The sequence below is a fragment of the Bombina bombina genome, chromosome 12 (genome assembly GCF_027579735.1).
Source record: "Bombina bombina isolate aBomBom1 chromosome 12, aBomBom1.pri, whole genome shotgun sequence".
NCBI lineage: Eukaryota > Metazoa > Chordata > Amphibia > Anura > Bombinatoridae > Bombina > Bombina bombina.
This window is the reverse complement of record NC_069510.1, coordinates 109,788,413-109,804,227: the sequence shown is the minus strand read 5'-3', so window position 1 is coordinate 109,804,227 and position 15,815 is coordinate 109,788,413.

Below are 15,815 nucleotides of genomic sequence, written 5' to 3'. Positions count from 1 at the left end.
TGGAAGGGAAGGGAGGAGCTATTTAACAGCTCTGCTGTGGTGCTCTTTGCCTCCTCCTACTGACCAGGAGGTGAATATCCCATAAGTAATGAAGATGATCCGTGGACTCATTGTGTCTAAAAAGAAACAAATTTATCAGATAAGCATATATTTTCTTTTTTTTATGAAATGCCACTTTTGTGTGGTTTTTTTGTTTGATTTTATTTGCTTACACTTAAATTCTCAGAGCTTTTGGAATGTTCACTTGTTTTTTTCGTTTGAGATTTTCAGCGAAATGATCATATACGCTGCTGTAACTGTTAATATTTACTAATAAAGGCAGAAGAAGCATGTATTAACCCAAAAAAAAGAAAGAAATATTATTAACCCCTAATCTGCCGTCCGCCCACATCGCCCCCACTATACTATTATTATATATATAGTATTAGAATAGGAATGATTTGTGACTTGTCATCATTGACAGGATGAGAGAGGGGAAGGAGGAGTGGGAAAATGTTGTGTGTTTTTTTTGTGTGTGTTTTTTTTAGTATTAAGTCTTTTTAATTTAGGGAAAACTTTCTAACAGGTATACTTTGGTTTTTGGTCCAAAAATCTAATTTTTTTAGGTATATATACAGACAGTTATTTGAGATATGGAAATGTTAGGCCTAAATGGTTACCTTTAACAGGACTGGGAAAGATGACAGTATAACTTGTTATTCAGATATATGATATAATATACATACTTAAACTATGTAAAAGCTGCAACATTTATATTCACTTATCCCCTGTATCTTGATTATATATTTATATACACAGGTATGCTTTGACTTATTCTATATATAAACATGCATAGGTATACATGGCTATATAGGATATAGGATAGTTTGCGGTATAATTTAGTAGAATATACTTCTATGATATTTAGGCCAAGACAGTCTAGTATATATGAGACTATGTTGATAAATAATACATATAAGGATATTTGTTTTACAAAATTTTTGGCCTTATCTATGTTTTTTTTAATTGGCCCAATAAGAACTTGTTGTACCATACTGTTTTTCTATATGATTCACCCTGCGAGGTGCGAAGATGTATTATTTTTGCTCAAATTATGTTATGTACTCTGTTGGATAATAAATAAAGATAAAAAAATAAAATAAAAAAAAAGGAATGATTTTTATTATTTTGATAATTTGTTATTTTGTGTAATATATTTTTTTAGGGTGTGTTTGTTTTTCTTTTGTAGGAAAAGAGTTATTATCTTTAGGGCAATGCCCTACAAAAGGCCCTTTTAAGGGCCCCTCAAAAGGCCCTTTTTAGGGCCCTTGGTAGTTTTGGGGGTGGGGGTTTGTATACTGTTAGGGGATGTTTGTTTGTTTTTCATAGCAAAAGAGCTGTTTAACTTAGGGCAATGCCCTACAAAAGGCCCTTTTAAGGGCCCTTGGTAGTTTGGGGGGTGGGGGTTTGTATACTGTTAGGGGGTGTTTGGTTTTTTGTAGCAAAAGAGCTGTTTAACTTAGGGCAATGCCCTACAAAAGGACCTTTTAAGGGCCCCCAAAAGGCCATTTAAGGGCCCTTGGTAGTTAATTTTAGATTAGGATTTTTTATTTTGGGGTGTTTTTTTTTTTTTTTTTTTTTTAAAGGGTATTAGAATAGGATTTTTTTTTAGATCATTTCGTTTAATTTAGGTTATTGCAATGTGGGGGGCTGGCGATTTAGGGGTTAATATGTTTATTTAGTTAATAATTGTAAGTTGAATTTAGCTCTATTTTAATTATGTTAAAGTTAAGGGGTGTTAGGGTTACGTTAGGGGTTAATAGTTTAATTTAGGTTGTTGCGATGTGGGAGGCTGGCGGTTTAGGGGTTAATAGGTTTATTTAGTGGTAGTGATGTGGGAGGCCAGAGGTTTAGGGGTTGATTTCGGGGAGCGGCGGAATAGGGGTTACTATATTTATTATAGTGTGGGCGATGTTGGGGTGCAGTGGAATAGGGGTTAATAACTTTATTTAGGTGGCCGCGATATCGGGAGCGGCAGATTAGGGGTTAATAACTGTAGGCAGTCGACGGTGATGTCGGGGGCAGTAGATTAGGGGTGTTTAGACGTAGGTTTTATGTTAGGTTTACACGTTAGTTTTCTTTCCCCATAGACATCAATGGGGCTGCGTTACGGAGCTTTTCTTTCCGCGATTGCAGGTGTTAGGTTTTTTTCTGACCAGGCTCTCCCCATTTATGTCTATGGGGGAAGCGTGCACGAGCATGTCAAATCAGCGCTTGTTTTTGGTGTGGTATGGAACTTTAAAATCCCATATTGCACGCACAAGCCTGGGTTTTAAAAACTTGTAATGGCAGCGCTATAGGGGATTAAATAACGCCACTTTAGTTGCGTTAGTTAATTTCCCTATAGCCCTCAAAACTCGTAATCTAGCTGTCTGTGTCTGTATCGTTACTGCATATCACAACACAATTCCATGACCTACCTCTGGGGTTTTACTAGCATTTGATTAAAATAGTTAGCATGTCTAGGAACAGGTTTCTCAGATACCTACATACCATCGTGTCCCTCTTGAACCCCTGTGACATCAGCAGTAGTATGTGTGCTAATAAGAAACATGTATCTCAGTTATGAATTCCCTGCAATATGACTTAAAAGGGACAGGAAACACCAACTTTTTATTTTGTGATTTGGATAGAACATACAATTTTAATCCACTTTGCAATTTACTGCTTTTATCAAATTTGTTTCATTCTCTTGTTATCATTTGCTGATGGAACACTGGAACCTAGCAGAACACACCTAGGCCTAGATTTGGAGTTTGGCGGTAGCCGTGAAAACCAGCGTTAGAGGCTCCTAACGCTGGTTTTAGGCTACCTCCGGTATTTGGAGTCACTCAAAATAGGGTCTAACACTCACTTTTCAGCCGCGACTTTTCCATACCGCAGATCCCCTTACGTCAATTGCGTATCCTATCTTTTCAATGGGATTTTTCTAACTCCGGTATTTAGAGTCGTGTCTGAAGTGAGCGTTAGAAATCTAACGACAAAACTCCAGCCGCAGAAAAAAGTCAGTAGTTAAGAGCTTTCTGGGCTAACGCCGGTTCATAAAGCTCTTAACTACTGTACTCTAAAGTACACTAACACCCATAAACTACCTATGTACCCCTAAACCGAGGTCCCCCCACATCGCCGCAACTCGATTCAATTTTTTTAACCCCTAATCTGCCGACCGCCACCTACGTTATCCTTATGTACCCCTAATCTGCTGCCCCTAACACCGCCGACCCCTATATTATATTTATTAACCCCTAATCTGCCCCCCACAACGTCGCCGCCAGCTACCTACACTTATTAACCCCTAATCTGCCGTCCGCACGCCGCCGCCAGCTACATTATCCCTATGTACCCCTAATCTGCTGCCCTAACATCGCCGACCCCTATATTATATTTATTAACCCCTAACCTGCCCTCCCTAACATCGCCGACACCTAACTTCAATTATTAACCCCTAATCTGCCGACCGCAAAGAGCCGCCAGCTACATTATAGCTATGTACCCCTAATCTGCTGCCCCTAACACCGCCGACCCCTATATTATATTTATTAACCCCTAACCTGCCCTCCCTAACATCGCCGACACCTAACTTCAATTATTAACCCCTAATCTGCCGACCGAATCTCGCCGCTATTCTAATAAATGTATTAACCCCTAAAGCTAAGTCTAACCCTAACACTAACACCCCCCTAAGTTAAATTTAATTTTAATCTAACGAAATTAATTAACTCTTATTAAATAAATTATTCCTATTTAAAGCTAAATACTTACCTGTAAAATAAATCCTAATATAGCTACAACATAAATTATAATTATATTATAGCTATTTTAGGATTAATATTTATTTTACAGGTAACTTTGTATTTATTTTAACCAGGTACAATAGCTATTAAATAGTTAAGAACTATTTAATAGCTAAAATAGTTAAAATAATTACAAATTTACCTGTAAAATAAATCCTAACCTAAGTTACAATTAAACCTAACACTACACTATCAATAAATTAATTAAATAAAATACCTACAATTACCTACAATTAAACCTAACACTACACTATCAATAAATAAATTAAATACAATACCTACAAATAACTACAATGAAATAAACTAACTAAAGTACAAAAAATAAAAAAGAACTAAGTTACAAAAAATAAAAAAATATTTACAAACATAAGAAAAATATTACAACAATTTTAAACTAATTACACCTACTCTAAGCCGCCTAATAAAATAACAAAGCCCCCCAAAATAAAAAAATGCCCTACCCTATTCTAAATTACTAAAGTTCAAAGCTCTTTTACCTTACCAGCCCTGAACAGGGCCCTTTGCGGGGCATGCCCCAAGAAGTTCAGCTCTTTTGCCTGTAAAAAAAAACATACAATACCCCCCCCAACATTACAACCCACCACCCACATACCCCTAATCTAACCCAAACCCCCCTTAAATAAACCTAACACTAAGCCCCTGAAGATCATCCTACCTTGTCTTCACCATACCAGGTTCACCGATCCGTCCTGGCTCCAAAATCTTCATCCAACCCAAGCGGGGGCTGGCGATCCATCTTCCGGCGGCTGAAGAGGTCCAGAAGAGGCTCCAAAGTCTTCATCCTATCCGGGAAGAAGAGTAGATCCGGACCGGCAACCATCATCTTCCAAGCGGCATCTTCTATCTTCATCCGATGAGGACCGGCTCCATCCTGAAGACCTCCACCGCGGACCCATCTTCATCCGGCGACGTCCAACTGAAGAATGACGGTTCCTTTAAGGGACGTCATCCAAGATGGCGTCCCTCGAATTCCGATTGACTGATAGGATTCTATCAGCCAATCGGAATTAAGGTAGGAAAAATCTGATTGGCTGATTGAATCAGCCAATCAGATTGAGCTCGCATTCTATTGGCTGATCGGAACAGCCAATAGAATGCGAGCTCAATCTGATCGGCTGATTGGATCAGCCAATCGGATTGAACTTGATTCTGATTGGCTGATTCCATCAGCCAATCAGAATATTCCTACCTTAATTCCGATTGGCTGATAGAATCCTATCAGCCAATCGGAATTCGAGGGACGCCATCTTGGATGACGTCCCTTAAAGGAACCGTCATTCTTCAGTTGGACGTCGCCGGATGAAGATGGGTCCGCGGTGGAGGTCTTCAGGATGGAGCCGGTCCTCATCGGATGAAGATAGAAGATGCCGCTTGGAAGATGATGGTTGCCGGTCCGGATCTACTCTTCTTCCCGAATAGGATGAAGACTTTGGAGCCTCTTCTGGACCTCTTCAGCCGCCGGAAGATGGATCGCCAGCCCCCGCTTGGGTTGGATGAAGATTTTGGAGCCAGGACGGATCGGTGAACCTGGTATGGTGAAGACAAGGTAGGATGATCTTCAGGGGCTTAGAGTTAGGTTTATTTAAGGGGGGTTTGGGTTAGATTAGGGGTATGTGGGTGGTGGGTTGTAATGTTGGGGGGGGGGGTATTGTATGTTTTTTTTTACAGGCAAAAGACCTGAACTTCTTGGGGCATGCCCCGCAAAGGGCCCTGTTCAGGGCTGGTAAGGTAAAAGAGCTTTGAACTTTAGTAATTTAGAATAGGGTAGGGCATTTTTTTATTTTGGGGGGCTTTGTTATTTTATTAGGGGGCTTAGAGTAGGTGTAATTAGTTTAAAATTGTTGTAATATTTTTCTTATGTTTGTAAATATTTTTTTATTTTTTGTAACTTAGTTCTTTTTTATTTTTTGTACTTTAGTTAGTTTATTTCATTGTAGTTATTTGTAGGTATTGTATTTAATTTATTTATTGATAGTGTAGTGTTAGGTTTAATTGTAACTTAGGTTAGGATTTATTTTACAGGTAAATTTGTAATTATTTTAACTATTTTAGCTATTAAATAGTTCTTAACTATTTAATAGCTATTGTACCTGGTTAAAATAAATACAAAGTTACCTGTAAAATAAATATAAATCCTAAAATAGCTATAATATAATTATAATTTATGTTGTAGCTATATTAGGATTTATTTTACAGGTAAGTATTTAGCTTTAAATAGGAATAATTTATTTAATAAGAGTTAATTAATTTCGTTAGATTAAAATTATATTTAATTTAGGGGGGTGTTAGTGTTAGGGTTAGACTTAGCTTTAGGGGTTAATACATTTATTAGAATAGCGGCGAGATTCGGTCGGCAGATTAGGGGTTAATAATTGAAGTTAGGTGTCGGCGATGTTAGGGAGGGCAGGTTAGGGGTTAATAATTGAAGTTAGGTGGCGGCGACGTTGTGGGGGGCAGGTTAGGGGTTAATAAATATAATATAGGGGTCGGCGATGTTAGGGCAGCAGATTAGGGGTACATAGAGATAATGTAGCTGGCGGCGGCGTGCGGACGGCAGATTAGGGGTTAATAAGTGTAGGTAGCTGGCAGCGACGTTGTGGGGGGCAGATTAGGGGTTAATAAATATAATATAGGGGTCGGCGATGTTAGGGGCAGCAGATTAGGGGTACATAAGGATAACGTAGGTGGCGGTCGGCAGATTAGGGGTTAATAATTGAAGTTAGGTGTCGGCGATGTTAGGGAGGGCAGGTTAGGGGTTAATAAATATAATATAGGGGTCGGCGGTGTTAGGGGCAGCAGATTAGGGGTACATAGCTATAATGTAGCTGGCGGCTCTTTGCGGTCGGCAGATTGGGGTTAATTATTGTAGGTAGGTGGCGGCGACGTTGTGGGGGTAGGTTAGGGGTTAATAAATATAATATAGGGGTCGGCGATGTTAGGGCAGCAGATTAGGGGTACATAGGGATAATGTAGCTGGCGGCGGCGTGCGGACGGCAGATTAGGGGTTAATAAGTGTAGGTAGCTGGCGGCTACGTTGTGGGGGGCAGATTAGGGGTTAATAAATATAATATAGGGGTCGGCGGTGTTAGGGGCAGCAGATTAGGGGTACATAAGGATAACGTAGGTGGCGGTCGGCAGATTAGGGGTTAAAAAAATGTAATCGAGTTGCGGCGATGTGGGGGGACCTCGGTTTAGGGGTACATAGGTAGTTTATGGGTGTTAGTGTACTTTAGAGTACAGTAGTTAAGAGCTTTATGAACCTGCGTTAGCCCAGAAAGCTCTTAACTACTGACTTTTTTCTGCGGCTGGAGTTTTGTCGTTAGATTTCTAACGCTCACTTCAGACACGACTCTAAATACCAGAGTTAGAAAAATCCCATTGAAAAGATAGGATACGCAATTTACGTAAGGGGATCTGCGGTATGGAAAAGTCGCGGCTGAAAAGTGAGCGTTAGACCCTTTTTTGAGTGACTCCAAATACCGGAGGTAGCCTAAAACCAGCGTTAGGAGCCTCTAACGCTGGTTTTCACGGCTACCGCCAAACTCCAAATCTAGGCCATAGTTTGGGGTGCACTGTTTTCATATATTTGCAAAGTAAATGGCCCAAGCTCACAATGATTTAATTGGGACAACTGTAGAATAAATTAAATAATATATATAAGTGTACGTATGTGTAGATAATTAAAGGTACTGTACCAAATGTAACTATAAATACTATGTTCCTGTAACTATGCAGAAGTGAACATTTACACTGATTTTTAAACTTACTTTATAGCATGGACTGCTCTCTTCATTCTTTTGTAAAATAAATAAATAAAATAATTTATGGCATGGACAGTATTAACCAATTTAAGATTTAGGAACTTAAAGGGACAGTCTACACCAGAATTGTTATTGTTTAAAAAGATAGATAATCCCTTTATTACCCGTTCCCCAGTTTTGCATAACCAACAGTTATATTAATACACTTTTTACCTCTGTGATTACCTTGTATCTAAGCCTCTGCAGACTGTACACTTATCTCATTGATTTTGACTGACATGCAGTTTAGCCAATCAGTGCAGACTCCTAAATAACTCCACGGGAGTGAGCACAGTGTTATCTATATGACATACATGAACTAGTACTGTCAAACTGTAAATAACTTTCAAAACACTCTGAGCTGAGAGGCGGTTTTCAGCGGTTTAGAAATAAGATTGAGCCTACCTAGGTTTAGTTTTTCAAAAATACTATAACGGGAACAAAGCAAATTTAATGATAAAAGTCAATTGGAAAGTTGTTTAAAATTGCATGCCCTATCTGAATCATGAACGTTTAATTTTGACTAGACTGTCCCTTTAAAATAAAATAGCACAGTGTTACTTTAGCAAATGATAACAAGAGAATGAAACAAATTTGATAAAAGCAGTAAATTGCAAAGTGGATTAAAATTGTATGTTCTATCCAAATCACAGAATAAAAAGTTGGTGTTTTCACCCTCCATAGCGCTGCCATTACAAGTTTTGAAACAGCCGCCTTGTGCGTGTGATATGGTTGCGTTGAGCTCCATATCGCACAAAATACAAGCGCTGTTTTGACGTGCTCATGCGCGCTTTCCCTATAGACATCAATGGGGAGAGCGGGTTAGAAAAAACCTAACACCTGCGATCGCGGAATGAAAAGCTCCGTAACGCAGCCCCATTGATGTCTAAGGGGGAAAAAAAAGTTACGTTTAAACACCCTAACATAAACCACACTTCTAAACAGCTCTAATGTGCCACCACCCAACATCGCCGAAACCTACATAATGTTATTAACCCCTAACCTGCCGCTTCCGATATCGCCGCCACCTAAATAAATCTATGAATCCCTAATCTGCCGCTCCTGATATCTCCGCCACTATACTAAAGTTATTAACCCCTATTCCCCCGCACCCCAACATCGCCCACACTATAATAAAGATATTAACCCCTATTCCGCCGCTCCCTGACATCGCCGCCACTAAATAAAGCTATTAACCCCTAAACCTCTGGCCTCTCACATCACTACCACTAAATAAAGCTATTAACCCCTAAATCGCCAGCTCCCCACATCGCAACAACCTAAATTAAACTATTAACCCCTAAATCTAACCTCAACACCTCCTAACTTTAACATAATTAAAATTATTAAATTTATTTAATTATTAAAGTTACAATTATTACCTAAATAATACCTATTTAAAACTAAATACATTACTTACCTGTGAAATAAAACCTAAGCTAGCTACAATATAACTAATAGTTTATTGTAGCTAGCTTAGGTTTTGCCCTTTAAATTGTATTGGCCAGATAACAGTGTCCTATGTAATTTTCTTTTCTGAGCCTCATGTCTCTTAGGATGATGCTGTTTAGGCATTGCCACAGTTTTCTCCTCAAACGTCCCAAGCCTTAATGGCTACACATGCAGTGTCCTGCAATTCCTCTCAGTCTCCTGGAGGAGCTTATTTGCCTGCAGAAGTTGTTGCACAGGTATCTTTGGTGATATCTGCGGCATTATCTGCTTTTCCTATGTTAAAAGGAATACGCAAGAGGCAATTAGAAATTCAGCTAGTAAGGTTTCTGTTCCATTTCTTGCTACTCTGGCTGACCTTCCTCATAGGTCTGATGGGGAGGAGACGCCGGTAGCCTCTGAGGGTGAAATCTCAGATTCGGACAGTATAATTCCTTTATTTGATTCTGAAGTAGTATCCTTCAGATTTAAGCTTGAACAACCTCTGTGTATTGTTGATAGAGGTTTTGGCTGCCTTGGAGCGACTCTGATACGCCTGTCGTTGTCAACCCTAAGAACCTAGTAAACCTTATAAATACTATATTTATATATAAACTCTGTGGAAGTTTTTCCTGGTCCAGACCATGCTAGGAAGTTTTCCTGTCGCTGTCTCCATTAAATATCAGGGCGCACAGTGCCTAAGTAGTAGGGACCATTTCTTCCCTGGTTCAGATAACTGTGATCCCTAGAGAGGATTGCTGCTCTTTTCAGGATCAATGGACATACATGGAAGTTTGTATTGCCACTGTGTCAAGTGCGGCATCTTAAGGGTGTGATGCCTTGTCTGATTTCAATTGCTAGTCACTCCCTTGGAGGAGATCTAGAACAGAATTAAGGTTCTTTATCTAGCCATTATTTTATTTCTGATGCTAACATGCAAGTTTTTAAGCCCAGAGTCAAGATCTGGCTTAGCTGTGCTAGCCTGCGGGGCGTTGTAGCCTAATTTTGGTCAGTGGATTTTTCCTTGAGTCCAAGCTTCTGGCGCTTCCTTTTCAAGGGTAAGACCTTGTTTGGTCCTGATCTGTCAGGTTTTTTTCTGATATCTACCACAAGACAAGATAAATAGTCCTAGAGGAGTTTGCCCCCATTCTGGGATTCTGACAAGTGGGGGGCTGTATCTCTCGGTTTGTCTCCAAGAGAGGATACGAGATGTCCTAGATAGGCTATGGACTTAGTATCCCAGGTTTTCTACATAGAATCATACAATCAATCAAGTGCATTTGGAACTTCCTTTCCCTGGGATAGTTCCAGTTGGTGTAAGAGGGTCAGTTCATGGTGACCATAGACCTGGAGGACGTGTATGTTCAAGTTCCTGAGTTTTGCCTTTCTGTCAAACACTTTCAGTTTGTGGCTCTTTCCTCTGGCCTTGCCTTAGCTCTCAGAGGGGACTATATTGCCAGTGATCAGTTTTCAGTGAATTGCTGTGATGACTTTCCTGGACGTCATAAGGATCAGGCGCCATCTTTTCAACAAGCAAACTCACATACAGAGATCTTATTGTTTTTCTTCATTCCACAGATGGAAGTGAATCTGAAGATGAGTTCCCTTGTGCCAGCTACAGGGGTAGTTTCTTAGGGACCATATTAGTTCCCCTATCTCTGAAAATATTTTTTTTGACAGAGGTCAGAAAATAGAGGATTTTTCCTCTTGCCTTTTTTTTGGCATTCTACTGTTTGGCCATTCTGTGGCTCAATGTATGGAGATAATTGGTCTGATGGTTGCTTCATTGGACATCATTCCTTGGCTCGATTCCATCTGAGTGTCTGCTGTTATGCATGTTCAGATAGTGTACCAGGGGATCATGTGGCTCTGTCTTGCAGGATAGATCTAGAATTAGTGGTAGAGCGCTCACTTAGCTTGCGAGAGGTAGCGGGATTGTTACCCGCATTCTCCAGTTCTCAGGTGCTTCTGTCTCGGGGCACATGCTTCTGGAGAATTTCCTGAGTAATAGTGACCACGGTCGCTAGCCTGTTGGATGGTGAATATGGACTTGGGAGGATTCTGCTCTTCCCATAACCATTTTGGAGTTGAAAGCGATCTACATTGCTCTGATGGCTTTGCCTCAGTTGTCTTAACCGTTTTTTCCGGTTCTGGTTGAACAATTTCGTCTCAGCGGTTATGTTAACCACCTGGGAGGAACCTGAAGTTCCTTTGCCATGATTGGCGTGGATTGTTCGGTGGCCGGATGCTCACATTCATTGTTTAACCGCTATTCACATTTCAGGAGTGAATACCGGGAGGGGTCTTCTTGAGCAGTAAGATTTTTTTATCCCGGGGAGTGGGTGCTTCTCCCGGAGGTGTTCTCTAGGTTAACCCTCATTGGGGGGTGCTGGAGTTGGAGATGGCAGTACGCCAAGCTTCCAAGTTATGTTAAAGGTCTAGAGATCAGCAGGCTGTTCTGTTAAATTCCCTGCCGTTTCCTTGGGATTTCAGTCTGACATCACTGTTTCTCAGTTTGCTCATCTTCCACAAATCATTGTTTGTATCAAACAGGAGAGGCATAGGTAATTCAAATTATCACTGCGTGCCTCGCAGGACCTGGTATGCAGACCTAGAGGAGATGTTATCTCTTTCGCCTTGAAGACTGCCTCTGAGTAAGGACCTTCTGATCAGGGTCCCTTCTCTCATCCAAGTTTCGTTTCTTTGAAGCTGTCTGCTTGGAGATTGAACGCTTAGTTCCCTCTAAGTGTGGGTTTTCAGATTTGGTCGTTGAGACATTGATACAGGCTGGTAAGCCTGTGACTAGAGAGATTTACCATATAGTATGGCGTAAATATCTGTATTGGTGTGAATCCAAGGGCTACTCTTGGAGTAGAGTTAGGATTCCTAGAATTTAGTTTTTTCTCCAGGAGGGTCTGGAGAAATTTTGTCAGCAAGTACTCTGAAGGGTCAGATTTCTGCCTTGTCTATTTTGTTGCATAAGTGTCTGGCGGATGTGCCAGACGTGCAATCCTTTTGTCAGGCCTTCATCAGAATCAGGCCTGTGTTTAAATATGTTACTCCTCACTGAGTCTTAACCTTGTTTTTAGAGTTTTACAGCAGGCTCCATTTGAGCCTATGCATTCCTTAGGTATTAAGATGTTATCTTGGAAGGTTTCGTTTTTTTGTTGACTTTTCTTCTGCTCAGAGAGTCTCTGAACTCTCGCGTTACAGTATGATTGCCCTTACCTTATCTTTCATTCTGATAAGGTGGTTCTGCGTACTAAGTTAGGTATCCTTCCTAAGGTTGTTTCTGATAGGAATATTAATCAGGGAATCGTTGTTCCTTCTTTTTGTCCTAATCCTTCTTCTCATAAGGAGGGTTTGTTGCACAACCTAGATGTGGTGCATGCGCTGTCATTCTACTTGCAAGCGACTAAGGACTTTCGCCAGTCTCCTGTTTTGTTTGTCTGTTTCTCTGAGAAATGCACCAGAAAGCTACGGCTACTTCTCTTTCGCTCTGGCTGAAGAGGATAATTCGTGTTGCCTATGAAATTGCTGGACGGCATCCTCCTGAGAGAATCACGTTTCACACTACGAGGGCTGTTTCTTTATCCTGGGCCTTCAAAAATGAAGCTTCTGTGGAACAGATTTGCAAGGTTGCAACTTGGTCCTCTCTATATACTCTTGCCTCGGCTGCAGCCTCTTTTGGGAGAAGGGTTCTTCAAGCAGTGGTGCCTTCTGTTTAGGTTTAACCGTCTTGTCTCTCACTTATCATCTGTGTCCTCTAGCTTGGGTATTGATTCTCAACAGTAATTAATGATGATCCGTGGACTCACCGTGTCATTAGAAAGAAAACAAAATGTATGCTTACCTGATAAATTTCTTTCTTTCTTGACACAGTGAGTACACGGCCCGCCCTGTTTTTTTCCAGAGAGTTTGTTTGTTATATAAACCTCAGGCACCTCTGCACCTTGTGTTTCCTTTCTCTCCTTTCCTTTGGTCGAATGACTGGGGTTTGTGGGAAGGGAAGTGATACTTAAAGGGACACTGAACCCAAAAAAATTATTTTGTGATTCAGATAGAGCATGCAATTTTAAGCAACTTTCTAATTTACTCCTATTATCCATGTTTCTTCGTTCTCTTGCTATCTTTATATAAAAAAGAAGGCATCTAAGTTTTTTCTTGGTTCAAAACTCTGGACAGCATTTTTTGATTGGTGGATGAATTTATCCACCAATAAGCAAGGACAACCTAGGTTGTTCACCAAAAATGGGCTGGCATCTAAACTTACATTCTTGCATTTCAAATAAAGATTTCAAGAGAATGAAGAAAAATTGATAATAGGAGTAAATTAGAAAGTTGCTTAAAATTTCATGCTCTATCTGAATCACAAAAGAAAAAATTTGGGTTCAGTGTCCTTTTAACAGCTTTGCTGTGGTGCTCTTTGCCTCCTCCTGCTGGCCAGGAGTGATATTCCCAACAGTAATTAATGATGATCCGTGTTTTTAACAAGGTAGACTTGTTAGTAAATAGTTAACTATTTACTAACTACCTAGTTAAAATAAATACAAACTTACCTGTGAAATAACGCTTAAGCTGCCTTACACTAAAACTTAACATTACAAAAAAAAACACACTAAAATTACAAAAAAACAAAACACTAAAATTACAAATAATTAAAAAAACTACCATTACAAAAAATAACTAATGAAATTATCCAAAACAATAAAAATCATTCCTATTCTAATACCCTTTAAAAAAACAAACAAAAAAACACCCTAAAATAAGAAAACCCTAATCTATAATAAACTACCAAGGGTTCTTAAAAGGGCCTTTTGTGTGCCCTTAAAAGGACCTTTCGTAGGGCATTGCCCTAAAGATAACAGCTCTGTTCCTACAAAAGAAAAACAAACACCCCCTAACAGTATACAAACCCCCACCCCCCAAACCCACAAAATAAAAATAAAGTAAAACCTAATCTATCCTTTGCCCTGAAAAGGTCATTTGTATGGACATTGCCCTTAAAACAGCCAATAGGATGAGAGCTTCTGAAATTCTATTGGCTGTTCAAATCAGCCAATAGAATTTCAGTAGCTCTCATCCTATTGGCTTTTTTTTTTTTTTTTAAATATTTATTTATAAACAGTAGTGTACAAGATTACAGAAAAGAAAAAGCAACAGGAAAAAAAATACTCTCTTTTTCATTCACGCCACGCAGGGCCAAAAAATCATAAGAAATAATATAGATACATCATTAACCTAAATGGTTGCCTGCTTATTAACAGATCGATATGTCTTCCTATTTGTACACATTACTGCATTTTTCAAACAAAATATTACCTCACACCTGATCATAACAACTCTAACCCCAAACATAACAAAAAACAGCAGCAAAAAAAAAACAAAAAAAACCCAAGACTTTTATTCTTCCACCTTTAATAGAACCCCTTATTAGGTAGTTCCTTCCCTGACCTCCGCCCATTGGTAGGGTATCTTTTCTTCCAGGACCAATATTAAGAAAGATACTGTATTCTTTAAAGGCGATATGAATTGCTTTTGTAAGTCTAAAGGCCAATCCAGAATTAATTTTAACCACTTATTAAAGTATTTTCTGAGATTTATCTCATTACTCAGTTTATTGTCATATAACTCGGATCTCATTTGTATGTTAATTAATTTAATAAATTCAACCATAACTGGGGCTTTACTTAGTTTCCATTTTTTGAATATTAAGTTTTGTGCTGCCATTATGGAGGTATTGACTAACTGTCGATCTCCTGATCATAACGGGCCTTGGTGGAGAAAAAAGATCATACCTGAGGTAAGTTCAATCCGAGTCCCCACATATTTGTTTATCCAATAATTAACCTTTCCCCAGAATTGTCTAATCTTGGGGCATGACCACAGACAATGCAGTAAATCTGCCCTTCCGGCCCTGCATTTATAACAACAGATTTTAGAATCTTCACTTGCCCATTTATTCAGTCTATCAGGCATTAAATAGTAGTTATTAATAATTCTCCAGTGGGTTTCCCTCCAGCTAATTATTGGTGTTGCTGACATACTTACACTTATACTTTTCATGACCTCCGCTTCCTGTATATTTGGAAAGTACTTTTGGAACTTCTCCCTAATTGCCCTTATATGTCTGGACCCTAATTTTACATCCTATATTATAAAAGACAAGAGTTTGTCTGAAGCCGTCATGCGCAGTTCAGACAAACTCTTGCCGCGAGGACCCGGCAGCAGCTCAGCTGTAGGAGGCGCGCGAGGACCCGGCAGCAGCTCAGCTGTAGGAGGAGAGAGAGAAAGAGAGAAAGAGAGAAAGAGAGAAAGAGAGAAAGAGAGAGAGAAAGAGAGAGAGAGAGAGAGAGAGAGAGAGAGAGAGAGAGAACGAACAGAGAGAACGAACAGAGAGAGAACGAACGAACAGAGAGAGAGAACGAACAGAGAGAGAGAGAGAACAGAGAGAGAGAGAACAGAGAGAGATAACAGACATAACACGGCCCGTGTCAACGGGCTTTAGGACTAGTATAGTATATTATACCAATAAGATAATGATCTAATGACTGCTTTATAAAGTTTGAACCCTGCCTCTAGCTCTTGTAGATTCCATCCTAGCTCACTTGATTGCAACAAAATTGTAATAAAGCTTCTGGCCTGCAAATAGGCATAAAAGTTCTTTTGGGGGAGATGGTACTTTTTGATATCTCAATGTAAAGTTGTACCTTATTTGTACCTTCTATCAAGA